The sequence below is a fragment of the Orycteropus afer genome, unplaced genomic scaffold, assembly GCF_000298275.1.
Source record: "Orycteropus afer afer isolate SDZICR_OR568_19922 unplaced genomic scaffold, OryAfe1.0 scaffold00129, whole genome shotgun sequence".
NCBI lineage: Eukaryota > Metazoa > Chordata > Mammalia > Tubulidentata > Orycteropodidae > Orycteropus > Orycteropus afer.
The window spans coordinates 7,414,975-7,426,277 of record NW_006921716.1 but is presented as its reverse complement, the minus strand read 5'-3'; the positions used below and the strand labels follow the sequence as shown (position 1 = coordinate 7,426,277).

Below are 11,303 nucleotides of genomic sequence, written 5' to 3'. Positions count from 1 at the left end.
GTTCTGCTGTGCATGGGGTCGCTATGAGTCGGAAATGACTCGACGGCACCTAACAGCAACAACAACAAAGTCAGTCTGATTCCTGTGCACTACATCTGGTGAAGTCTATGTGTATATCCACCATTTATGTTGAGAAAAAGGTATGTGCAATGTGTAAGTCATTGGTCTTGCCAAATTCTATCATGCAATCTCCAGTGTTATTTCTGTTACTGAGGCTGTATTTCCCAACTACTGGTGATTCTTCTGTGTTTCTACCTTTTGCATCTGAATCACCAGTAGTAATCAACACATCTTGATTGTGTGTTTGGTCAATTTCAGACTGCAGAAGTTGGTAAAAATCTTCAGTTTCCTTGTATTTGGCTTTGGTAGTTGGTGTGTAAATTTGAGTAATAATAGTATTAACTGATCTCCCTTGTAGGCGTATGGATATTGTCCTATCACTGACAGCACTGTACTTCAGGATAGATCTTGAAACATTGTCATAATGAATGTCTCACCATTCCTCTTCAGTTTATCATTCCCGGCATAGTAGATCATATGGTTGCCTAATTGAAAATGTGCCAAAAACAGTCCATTTCAACTCACTAATGCCTAGGATATTGTCTTTATGCATTCCTTTTCATTTTGGACAACTTCCAATTTTTCTAGATTCATACTTTGTACATTCAATGTTCCGATTATTAATGGATATTTGCAGCTGTTTCTTCTCATTTTGAGTCATGCCACATCAGCAAATTGAGGTCCTGAAACTTTACTCCATCCACATCATTGAGATCGGCTCTACCCTAAGGAAGCAGCACTGCCCAGTTGTATTTTGAGAGCCTTCTGACCTGAGCAGCTCATCTTCTGGCACTATATTAGACGTTGTTTCAGAGCTATTCATGTAGTTTTTCCAGTAATATATCAGACAGTGTTTCACTCCTATTCATAATATTTTCAGTGGCCTTTGAGAAGTGGATGGCTCCTTCCTTCTTCCAAGTCTATCTTAGTTTGGAAGCTTCGCTGAAACCTGTCCACCATGGGAGAGCCTGCTAGTGTTTGAAATACCAGTGGGATAGCCTCCAGCCTCACAGCAACACCCAAGCCACCACAGTACGACAAACTAACAGATGAGTGGTGGGTGCTTACAATACCTAATAAAAATATTTGTTGAATGAATGTGTTCCAACAGACACTCTTTTCAAATGTCTACTAAAATATCTTTGTTCTTATTATCACTGGGAAAAAGGAGACTGGTATATGTGTGGGTTGGAATAAATATTCAAGCTTCAGAATTTTCATCTTCTTTGAAATCTTTTATACAGCCTCTTTTATGAACATGATCTTTAAATAAGAAAATTAAGAGGTGTTTTAGTTAGAAATTAATGTATTAACACATACATAAAATTTGTGTTACCCAGTGATACAGAAAGTGTTTATATAGTGTCTATCACTTGTCTGCTACTTTCCTGGAAGAATGTACATGTTTCTGGCTGTAAACAATTTATTCGCCTTCTGAAGCTAGAGAATAAACTGTGGCTTATTCATACTTTACCTTCTTTGTAGAATATCCTTCAGATAGCTAACATATGAATAAAAGACTTCAATGTTTTAAGGCCCGAATGTGTGACCTCTGGCATTGAGAAAAACGTGTTAATTATTTGCACTGTGCAGGTTCCTGTTACAGGTGCTGTCTGGCTCCAAGCCACATTTCATTCCTTAAACTGAGTGAGGGGAAGGGGTTTAAGTCACATGATTGTGTTTGTAAGGAGAATGTTAATATAAGAAGCCTGTAAATCTACTTAGAAAATTTTACCTCCTACAATTTTGAGTTTGAAAATGCTAAATGAAATAGAACCATCCCACTATGTATAAACAATAATAAACTTAGTCCATAGATGAAATGTATGAGAGATCTTGGTAGAAGATAACTTTCTCCATATTGTAGTGGTATACAGCCATAGGAACATTTTAGTGACATCCCTGCTAAAGTTGTATTTTGGCTCATTTCTTGAATTGAAGATGAAAGGAGGTTGTTAGCAGATGAGAAACTGAGCCATCCCTAGCTTGCAGCCTGGCTGTCTGTCTCTGCTAAAGTCTGAATGTAGGATCCCACTGACCTGTGGAAGATGACTACTGTTGTTGAATAAGCTCTTACTCTTACACAGAGTAAGGCAAGGAATGATGCTGCATTGCTGAACACTTCCCTCCCTGCTCCCCCAAGCCCTGCATTATTCATTGTTGTCCCTGTCTCCTATACTTCTCCTAAGTGGGGTTAGAGCTCAGGAAGTGAAATGATATGGATGGTCTTCAAAGAAACATTGATGACAACACATTGAGTTCACTCCATGTAAAAGCTTTTAAGGGGGTGAGATGGGTTCCATGATCTTTTCTTGATTTTATTGCTGTTTCTGTTTTTGTTGGGACCCAATTCCTACTCAAGGCTCCCAGAGTCTTTGGTCGCCCCTGGTGGCCCATGCCTATTTTTTCTAAGCAAAACCCTGTTCTCCCTTACTGCTGCCTCCTTTTGTGTGTGTTTGTAATCTTTTTTACAAACAGTCTATGTCAGATTGCTACAGTGCTTCATTCTTCATTGATTGTTATGTTGGCTATCAGTCAGCCTCACAAACTAATTCTCAGGAAGACAATGCCAGAGAGAGGGAACTAAAGTTCTTTTTTTGTGTGTGCATCACACCCTTTACTAGATACTCCCTTTTGATCCCTTCAACTAACTGGCCATCTCTGTTTTATAGACGAGACCCATACCTTGAGGCACAGAGAGATTAAACAACATTTCCCCAAATCAGTCACCTAGCAAGTGGCAAAGATGGAATTGGATCCCAGAAGTGACTCAATGGCACCTGACAACAAGAAGAAGAGAGAGTGGAAGTTGGTAGATTATTTAGAAATTATTGCAGTAGTCCAAGTGAGAAAGGATAATGATAATAGCAAAAGAAGTATATAGACTCAAAATATGTGTTGGAGGTACCAGACAGAGGAGGCTACAAATAAAAAATCAGTAAATCCATAAACACACATAGTTGTATGGTAGATACTGTAGATTGGGGCATTCTAACCCTCCTCCATCCATTTCACATTCAACACTGTTTTACTATGCTGCTGTGGCTCAAAACCTTCTTAAAAAGAAAACAAATAAACCCTACATATCCCATAATATTTTGCAACTAGAATTCTGTGTGTGACTTACGTTCTGCCAAGGCAGTGTGCACACATGAGGTGCCTGACAAGAGGACAAGTAAGACCGTGATGGGGTAGCTATAGACAGACATCGTGGCAAGGATTTCTCATGCTGCTATAACATCTATGGTGGATGTTCTAGCTCTCAGTCCCTATTATCATGGAAGCTGAATGGTGGGGTACAGTGCAGTGGTACCTTGGCCAATTCAGATTTGTGATGTGTTTGAACTTTTTCCTGGCTATGTGTAGTAGCCCTATGGTGCATTGCAGCCTGCTTCTCCAGGCTTCTTGAGGATTTGGTCAACTATCAGTAATTCTTTTTCTGCTTAAACTAGGTGTGGGATTTCTTTTCTTTCTATTTTTATTATTTTAATTTTGCCGTTGTTGAGAACATATACCTATTCAGCAATATCTACATGTACATTTAAGTGACATTCATTAAATTACTTGAGCTGTACAATTCTTACCCTCCGTTTCTGAGTTGTCCCCCACCATGAACATATACTCATTGCTCCCTAAGTTTCTTATCTAATCTTTCAAGTTGCTGTTGTCAGTTTGATCCCACATAGATAGACCTTAAAAAATCACAATGCTCAAGCCAGAAAGTCTTTGCTAGTCAAGCTAAACTATATTTGGTTTTAAGAAGACTTCAGGGGGTATTTTTTATTTAAGTTTTAAAGATTTTCTTAGGACAGTAGTTTTAGAAGTTCATCCCACCTCCGTTGCTCCTGAAAGTCTAGATTCCATGAGAATTTAAAATTCTATTCTGCATTTTTCCCCTTTTGATCAGGATTCTTCTGTAGAATCTTTGATCAGGCTTTTCAGTATTGGTTAGCTAGAGGATTTCTATTGTCTTGCAAATAAGAATCAGGAATGATACTACTATCATAAAGCCAAGAAAAGGTGATGCTTCAAGGAGGCCAATTGTGTTTGGTACATTTGAGAATGAAAATTAAAAAGTTTATTAAATTTGGTAATACATAATCCATTCATGACACTGGCAAAATCATTTTTTGTTTGTTTTATTGAGAGAAGGAGGCCCTTGATGATATGGATTAACACAGTGGCTGCAATAATGGGCTCAAATATAGCAATGATTGTGTGGCTGGTAGAGGAACAGGGAGTGTTTCATTCTTTTATACATAGGGTCAGTTAATTGGAACTGACTCACCAGTACTTAACAACAACAGAAATAAATTCATAATAATTAGGAGAGTAGGTAAGGAAGTAAAGACAGCTTGTGTAGACAGCTCTATTAATACCTTGACTATGAAAAGAATACAGTGGGGGAGCAGTAGTTAAGAGAATCATGGGTTAAAGGAAGGTTTGTTTGGTTTTTTTAGATAAGATATAGGATAGCATGTTAGAATGATGAGGAGATAGATCCAGTACAAAGGGAGATGCAGGAAAAGGGGTGTGTGTGATGGGATAGCTCTGCGACACTTTAAGTGAACTATTCGAACTTTACTATGCCGTCATTTTCTTATTTATAAAGTTCAGATAATGAGATATTCCTCATGGAATTTTCTGGCATTTAAATGAGATAATGTACATAAAGCAAATTCTAATGGGGATATCTTGTAAGGACTTAATAAATTGTAACCATGATTATTATTACTGTCTCTTATGTGCATATTATAAATATGGACTAGCAATCACTTCTGTCTCCTAATTTCACATCTGTTCCTTTCAGCTCTTACAGGCTGGTCCCATTGCCATATTATCTCCAATTAATTATATTCACCAAATAAACATTTATCAAGCTCCAGTATATGCCAGGTATTGACGTACCTGTGATACAGCATGGAGCAAGGCTTGCTCTCTCCCTTCAACTAGCTTGTGGACTACTAGGAATGAGAAATGGGTTACACATAAACAAATGCTTTATGCCAAGTTCTGTATTGTATCAATCAAAGTTCAACCAGAGGACCAGAGACACTAGGATATATGTGTGCATATCCATGTATTTGTTTATACTTACGTTTTGCTTATGTTTATTATGGCTGGCTAAAGCCTAAAGTCCATAGACAGGAAGGATCACAAACACCCCTATATACCTTAAGGTCCTCCTATATTCTTTTATCATGAGGTAGCCTTATTCTCCTGTTGAACCATCACATTTCTTATGAAAGTCTCAATATTGAGGGGGACATATCTCTCCCTCATATTCCCATCTACTCTCTTGTAAACAAGTTGGACCTTTATTTTAAAGAGTTAAATTATGAGTAGATATGCAAATTTATTCTAATACATACTGCTCAATTTCATGAATACACTCTAGGCGCATTTATTAACAGATTTTATTTAGTCATCTGTGCAGCTAGTAGAACTAATTGACTGTTTGGGAATTAAGAACACAATCGAAGCAAAAATGTAAATTCATTAATTTTCAACTTTAGTTTTTAATTTCACCTGCTATTTACTGCCAAAAGGAATGGTACATCATACTTTTTAAATAAAATGTTTATTGACAGAAGAGTCCTTAGCAATCAATATTCTTTTTTACTTAAAAATTTGCTTTATAATCTGCTTTGAAAATTAGAGATATATGTCCAACCTTGGCAAAATAATGAATTTGACAAGAACTATGTTTATAGTTCTTATTTACCAGAGGAGTTAAAGGCACTAGTTTAGTCTACTCTCTCTGTTGTTGTTGTTATGTGCTGCCGAGTTGGACCCGACTCATAGTGACCCCTCCTTGGGTTTCCAAGGCAGTATCACTACGGAAGTAGATTGCCCCATCTTCCTTCCTGGTGGAAGTGGCTGGTGGGTTTGAACTGCCAGCCTTCTGGTTAGCAGTCAAGTGCCTTAGGCACGATGCTACCAAAGAACCTGGAATTAGCTCAGGTGGAAGGAAGGTTGGGCAATCCTACTTCCGTAGTGATAACTGCCTCGGAAACCCAAGGAGGGGTGGCTAGGAGTCGGGGCCGACTCGATGGCAAATAAGAACAACAACAAAAAGAAGAAAGAACTGAAGGAATGGAATGGGAGGTGAAGGGGAAGGGAAGGAAAAAAGAAAAGGTGAGGTCGGGTGGGGTGAGGTGGATTGGGTGAACACTGAATTCAAGGCATCCAAGCACAGAACACTGCCTGCACCTGGCTTCTCAGATAGGAACTAGGACTGGAACTCTGCTGGGAGATGAGGCATCTCTTCAGACTCTCCGAGGATCCTCTTACTGCCTCCTGTTTCTTTTTCTCTCCAGAGTCTGCTCTGCCTTCCTTGCTCTTTCTCATTTTCCTCAGTATCTTTGTTGCACATGGTTTGCCCTGGCCACTGCTGTAGTGTTCCTGCTCGGTCATAGCCAGCCACCACCACTAATGGACATCCATCTCTGAATCCCTCAGTCAAGCTCCTTGAAAGACTCGACTGGCCTTGTTTGTAATCGGAGAAACTGCGATATTCTTTTTCCGGAACAAAATTTTGTCTTTTTATTTATCTATATCAGCACTGCATTTTCTAGCTTAGCAAGAAGTTCTTTTCTAACGATCTTTTTGAAATGTGTGATGTGGTCAGAGAAGCTATGTTATCAAGCCTTGTTAGATTCCCAAGCCAGCTGCAAGTAACACTTAAACTCATCAAGAAAATGAACTTTAACATACTGCTGTAGTTCCCATGAATCTTAACCCTCTTGCTTTGTGTGATAGTACTAGGATTCAAGGCATGTGGCTTACGAGAGCTCAGAGATCGTCAGTGGGTTGCTGAAGGACCTCCAGAGAGAAGGGGTTTGGCCCCAGAGGGGCTTTAGTAAAGGCTCTGTGAAGTTCAGGATCTCAGAGCAGCCCCTCTGTTAAGTGTGATGGGACAGGGTAGGGCATAGGGGGAGGGGTAAGAGTGGGAGCCACTCTAGTGGGGAGAGGTCAGAGATGATAAAGATCTCTTCTGTGCCCCTTGGGTATGGCAGTGGCAATCAACGAGGCTCTGGGTGTCAGTCAGATCTATTGGTTTGTACAAGTCTTTTGTAGGTCAGCTGTTAACAGCAACACAGCTACCTGTATGGGCACTTTCAGTATAGAGTGGGGAGTGTTTGTGTGGCACAGAGAGTTAAGCACTGGGGTACTAACTGAAAGTTTGGTGGCTCAGGAGAGCTCAGAGATACATCAGAAGAAGGGCCTGGTGATCTACACTGAGGTGTAATTTCAGTCTATGACACATGAGATTGCCGTGATTCAGAATTTAGCTGAACTTGAATTAAATACTGGACTATACAGAAAAAGATACTCCTATTCAAAGCTTTGCAGAAAGGACTTTTTAGATATGCTCAAGTTGTATTTTCTCACTTACATAAAGTTAACAGAAGACTTGAAACTTGAGCCAAGTAGTCTTTCATTAAAGATTTTTACAATAACGTTCCATCCTAAATGCACTGCTGACTAATTGGCCATTAGGCAAGCCAAGTCATGCTTTGTTAAATATTAAATGGTTAAGATATTAAAGTTAAAACTTGATATAGTAAACCCAGCATTGACAGCACTGATTGCTGAGATAGTGCAGTTATGTGGTTGGAATGCATGATGTCAACCCCTAGTACAGGATGTCAGCACTGTCTTGCTCATTATCATCACCTCCAAACCAGTCTGATTCTTATCAGACAGTTACTCTTAGTATAGAAAAATAAGGTACTTGAGGAAAAAGTAGTGAACATACACTTCATTGGCAATAGGGGGCTAAGGGAATAATATAATCAGGAGCTTAGTAACTGGAGACAGTTGTTTATTAAAGTGGTTCTATTACAGCTATTCATTAGGACTGGATAGATTTGCTTTCAAACTTATTTTTCTGTGTATTTAGCATGAAATTTTAAGTGTTTAATTTGAAGTAAGGAGTAACATTCTGTTGCTCTTGGATGTAGCTTTATCAGTTGACAGAAGATTCTATCTTTGTTTGAGCATGACCCTTATTAGTAATATTTCAGGTTAGTTGTTGTTAGGTGTCATTGAGTAGGTTCTGACTCATATCGACCCTATGTACAACAAGGCAAAACACTGTTCGTTCCTGCGCCATCCTAACAATTGTTGCTGCGTTTGAGCCCATTGTTGCAGCCACTGTGTCAATCCATCTTGTTCAGGGTCTTCCTCTTTCTTGTTGACCATCTACTTTACCCAGCCTGGTGTCCTTCTTGAAGGACTGATACATCCTTTCTTCTGAGGAACATTCTGGCCATACTTCTTCCAAGATAGATTTGTTGATTCTTCTGGCAGTCCATGGGATGGTAAACCTTCTTTGCCAACACTGTGATTCAAAGGCATGAATTCTAATTGGTTGCCTTTATCCATTGTCCAGGAGCTCTGGTAGCATAATGCCTAAGGCACTTGACTGCTAACCAGAAGGCTGGGGGTTCAAACCCACCAGCCACTCCTTGGAAGGAAGGTTGGGCAATCTACTTCCGTAGTGATATCGCCTCTGAAACCCAAGGAGGGGTCGCTATGAGTCCAGGCTGACTTGATGGCACATAACAACAACATCCATTGTCCAGGTTTTGCATGCATATGAGGCAATTAAAAATACTGTGTCTTAGGTCAGGTGTACTTTAGTCCTCAAAGTGACATCTTTGCTTTTTAACACTTTAAAGAGGTCTGTTGCAGCAGATTTGCCCAATGCAGTATATCCTTTGATTTCTTGACTGCTGCTTTAATGGGTGTTCGTTGTGGATCTGAGTAAAATGAAATCCTTGACAACTTCAATATTATCTAAACTTTGCTTTCACTTTTGTAATAGTTGTAAAAAATCTTTGGTTCTGATTATGTGTTCTTCACTGTAGTTGCTGTGTCTATCACTAGTCACTAAATATTTATTGTGTATTATGAAAGTAAGTTTTAAAAATAAATCCTAATGTGGGGAAACACAATCTGAAATAGAAACAATTCTCTTGTAAAGTTTGTCAGGTGTGACTTCATGGATTGAAAGGTCTTAAAGAGTTACTTGGCCAAGTGAGTTGCTTACTTGCCTCCAATGGGTTGTTCTCCAAGAGTGCTATGGCCTGGATATCTTAGCATTTTTCAAAATTTCCATGCTACTTCATGTCATTATGCAGAAAACCCCAAAAGGCAAATAAGTTGGCTGTCTGCAGATTTATTCCTTGAAACCCAGTTAATCTCCAGAGCCAACTCCTCAAATCTGATTGGGTTGTGATGACTAAATGAGGACAGTTTCCAGGAGTAAGTGTTGACACATGTTTTTTGGCATTTTATTACTGTAAATCTGTAGGAAGCGTGTTATGATGAAGGTGGCCTCAAGTGCACTTTTGTGTAGACAGAAGGAAGGATTGCTCAAATAAGTGGGCTGTCAGAAGCCATCCTGGTTTCTGAGGTGCCATTGTAATCCTCCTATGGAAACCAGATGCTTTTTGTATTGAGAAGGGCTGGTGAGCTTCATTGTCCTAGAAAGTTGTACCAATTTACAAAGGACATCATTTAGATAAATTCAAGACTCAAATAGTACTGCTAACTTCTTGTTTAAAAATTATAACTTTCTCAAGTATATCATATTTATAGATACACTGTTTATCTTTTTCTAGAAAAACAAAAGCTATTCATTGAATAAAAAATTTGAGTTTTGTTTGCTAGTTAACTCAGTAATTGGGGGTATTCTCATATAATTGAACACTGAAGTTCTGTTTCCTTGCAGGAAATTATACTGAATAGTGTGTGTGTGTGATGCATTAGATGAAGGATAGAAAGAGGAATTCAGTGGTAGTTTTGTTGTGTAATATGACTGAGATGTGCTGATAATGCAAGTAGCAATGCCAGTGGATGTATTATTTTAAGGCATTCCGTTTTCCTCTTGAGTATATGCATATATGAATAACTGAAAACTGGTAAAAGAAAAAAATATCACATAAATGCCAGATTCTTAAGAAACCTGTTGTTGTTTTTGTTAGGTGCTGTCGAGTCGGACCTGACTCATAGCGACCCCTCCTTGGGTTTCCGAGGCAGTATCACTACGGAAGTAGATTGCCCCATCTTCCTCCCGAGGAGTGGCTGGCGGGTTTGAACCACCAGCCTTCTGGTTAGCAGTCAAATGTCTTGGGCACTATGCTACCAGAGCTCCCTTTAAGAAACCTACTGATAGAAAAATGAATGATTTTCTCAGAATAACTTTATGATTTTAAAATATAAAATATACATGGATGTTGTGAAAATTGCAAACAAGATACAACTAAATTTACCTATAAATCTTCCTTTAAAAATCGTTGCTAACATCTTAGCATGTCCTTTCAGAATTTTTTTTTCTCTTTTTATGTATATACATCCCTCTGCCCGTGAAATCATGTTACATATACTCATTTATAATCTCTTTTTTTCAGTTAATATTAAATGTGCTTCCTTGTCAATTAACAGAGATATATGTTTGCTTTTAACCACTCATTTTATTTGTACATTTTTAACCAAAATATTGTTGATGGATATTTAGATAATTTCCTTTTTAATACTATCAGCAGTGGTGTGATAAATAACTTTGTGTACTTTTCTTTTTTCTTACACATAAAACTACTGTGATAGAATGAACAGTAAATTTTGCTACATATTGCCAAGTTGGCCTCCTAAATTATGGCTTCTTTTACTAGCAGTGTTTGAGAGTTCTAATTTCCTCAGAGGATGACCAGTACAAAGCATATATTCTTCATAATTTTTGTCAATCTCACAAACTAAAAAACTTACCTTGTTAATTTTTTACTGAAAACCTTTAAAAAGAATCTCCCATAATCTCACCCCTTAAAAATTGTATGTGTGTGTGTGTGTGTATGTGTATCAAGTTATATAAGAAGTGAAAGGAACTTCCTGATCCATCCAGTCTTCTATTCCCCAAGATGTGTAGCTTTTTGACAAACTACTTCATTTTTTAAATGCAGTGAAGCCATGTATAATAGATTAGACTGCAACATGCCTCTTTTACTTAATGGATCATGAACAATTGTGTTCCTTTCATGATCATGGACATATTCTGAAGCCCTTCTTAAAGACCTCATGGTATGTCCATTGATTCATGTTCTGTACTTTGGTCTGCATTAAAGAAAATTTAGGTGGTTTAATTCAGCAATTTCAACCTCTAGAAATTTTTCTTACAGAAAAGCTTGCACTAGTACACTAGAAAAACCAAAACTAACTCTATGCTGTCAAGTCAGATC

The 11,303-nt window shown here is 38.3% G+C and overlaps 1 protein-coding gene across 1 annotated transcript in view; it reads left to right on the top strand.

Moving 5' to 3' along the window:
- Nucleotides 1–11,303, top strand: part of ZNF704 (zinc finger protein 704) — a 375,130-nt gene that overhangs the window by 63,835 nt on the left and 299,992 nt on the right. The window lies entirely within an intron of this gene.